The sequence below is a fragment of the Lissotriton vulgaris genome, chromosome 1_1 (genome assembly GCF_964263255.1).
Source record: "Lissotriton vulgaris chromosome 1_1, aLisVul1.2, whole genome shotgun sequence".
Lineage (NCBI taxonomy): Eukaryota > Metazoa > Chordata > Amphibia > Caudata > Salamandridae > Lissotriton > Lissotriton vulgaris.
Window position 1 is genome coordinate 224,681,537 of NC_141685.1, and position 2,524 is coordinate 224,684,060.

The window sequence follows — 2,524 nt, forward strand, 5'->3', positions numbered from 1 at the left end:
GCATGGGCGGAAAACCCGTTCCGCTCGTGGATTTTGCGGATTTTCGGTAAATTCGCGATCCGCGAACGCTCGCGAATTTACCGAAAATCCGCAAATTCGCACGCAGCGGATTTTTTTTCCTTGGTGATACAATTTTGCGGCGTGCGGCGTAAGTTCGCAATTGCGAACATGTAGGTGCGGCGGGCAGCAACAATCTCGCACTCGCAAAATTACAAAATTTGCAATTCTGCACAAGAAATCCACTAGCAAGCAGCATAGACCTTCTGAAAATGATGATTTTTATCAAAATAACTCCTCGGGTTGACATTTGCCTGCACTTTTTTGGATTTGAGGCCTTTTGACTTTCTTTGGATCCCTTTTGGATTAGAAATCAACTTTCACAAGTAAGTTTGTTTGGGGCATTTCAGTTGCTGTAATGCTGTTCTGCAGAAAAACGAGTTTTGCAAAAGTGAAAGCATTCAGTAGGTGCAAAAGTTCAAACTCATCATTAGTAACCATTCCCTGTTGTGCTTCCTGACTGGGGCCCCTCCAGAGTTCAGTTGCTAGTTGCAACAATTGTATGACCCTGCTCTGACCCTCACAGCAGGCTCATAGAATAGCTACAAGTAGGCCACAAAGGTCCTGGAAAAAAATTGCACTGCAACAGAAAGCAAATTATAGATAAGGAAGCAGGTGCCAGACTGGAATTTTAAAACAGTGACACATTAATAAATCAACCCCAAATTAATTCATGTCAGTTGAAGCAGGGCAGGTGTGCTTGCTTTTCCCCCCCATAATCTACAGTGATGATGAACCAGAGGGTGGCATTGATGCACCAGAGGGTGGCATGGGGGAAACAGAGGGTGGCAGTGGTGAAACAGAGGGTGCTGGGAACCTGTGATGATGAACCAGGCGTAGAAACAACATAATCGGGACCGTTGCGAGCCGACATGTAATTTCGCAATTGTGAACTGGTACAAAACCCTCGCGAACTGGCAGAAATCCTTGCGAACACAAAAAAATAAAAATCCGAGAATTCGCGGATTTTGCGGCTTGCGAGTTCGCAAATCCGCAAATTCGCGAAGGCCAGATTCGCAAAATTCAGCCATGCTTAGTCATGAGCCTTAATGATGCCCATCAGGGGTTGCATGTAAGCGTTAAATAGGATGGGACTGATGGAAGATCCCTGTGGGATCCCATGTGGAACTCTGGCAAATTCAGATTGGTTTGGAGGGAGTGCCACTGCCTGCCATCTATCTGACAGGTACGAACGCAGCCAGTTGAGCGCCGTTCCCCGCATTCCGAAGGTTTCCAGCCTTGTCAGCAGGATGTCATGGCTTACCGTATCGAATGCAGCGGACAGGTCCAGCAGAATTAGAATTGCTGACTCGCCCCTCTCCGCCCTCAATCTCAGGTTGTCCAGTACCATCACCAGTACTGACTCGGTCCCATGGGCTGGTCTAAACCCAAACTGTTCCTCCTCTAGAATGTTGTTCGTCTCCAGGAAGAGGGCCAGGGACCTGCTAACCAAACGTTCCGTGATCTTGATTGGATAGGGCAGGAGCGAAATTAATACACATTAATGAAGGGACATACGTGGGCCAAGACCCCGAGCGGTCATGCGCCCTTTTATTTATACCTTTGGGCGTGCCCGCCCTCTGGGTGCCTGCAATAGCAACACTGTATAGTGGGGGGCGCGGTGGCTCCGTCACTACAGGCCGGAAGAGTGAGCAGTCCCTATGTTTCTCAAACACTGCAAATGAAAGTTTAATCGTCAGGGGGTTTTAAACATAGAGGACTGCTCCCTTTTCCAGACCTGTTTAGAAACCCAACCGCTGCAGAAGAATTCCGTCTGCTGAGTGGTGGAATGTATCAGTAATTCCACATTACACGAAATTCCTTTGATTCGCCAGTGGGATTAAAAATCCGCCCAGGCCTAGTTAAAACGGGTTGCTTTGTCCGTTCCTCTCCCTTTCACATTGGCCTCTGCATTTCATGTTTGACATCTTCAGATTGCAAGACTCCTTTTGTTCCTTATTCTTCCCTCTTTCAGATGCTTTTGTGAAAGTCTTGGTGGGGTGGGGGGGGATGTTCTTGCTATGAAAATCATGTCAGTGGTGGTGACGTTTCAAGATACAAAACTCGCTTTACCAATTTAATGCATTTCATGCGTCACCCTCTCTAGAGAAGCAGAGAACACTCTATGATGTCAATTTAACGTGGCAATTAATTTAGTATCTGATGTTAGGATGCGCGCGCACACCTTGCACACTCATCAACCCTACCTGCCCTACCTGCTACTGTGACTGGTTGTCCCGACCCCACACTCCCACCTACGTCACCCTCCCTTCCTTGTCTGCCGTTATACGTGTTTTAGTTTGAAGAAAAGCTTTCACTTGGCTAGTTTATGAAATGCGGGCCACTGTTGCCTATATATGTTCAATTAAAAGGCACATTTTCTGCAAAAACATCCGACCACGAAGGGACTCGAACCCTCAATCTTCTGATTCGAAGTCAGACGCCTTATCCATTAGGCCACGCGGTC

The 2,524-nt window shown here is 47.3% G+C and overlaps 1 non-coding gene across 1 annotated transcript; it reads right to left on the reverse strand.

Annotated features, from left to right (window-relative positions):
* Positions 1 to 2,451: 2,451 nt before the first annotated feature.
* TRNAR-UCG (transfer RNA arginine (anticodon UCG)) lies at positions 2,452 to 2,524 on the reverse strand. Its single transcript has one exon. It is a non-coding gene; the product is annotated as a tRNA-Arg (tRNA).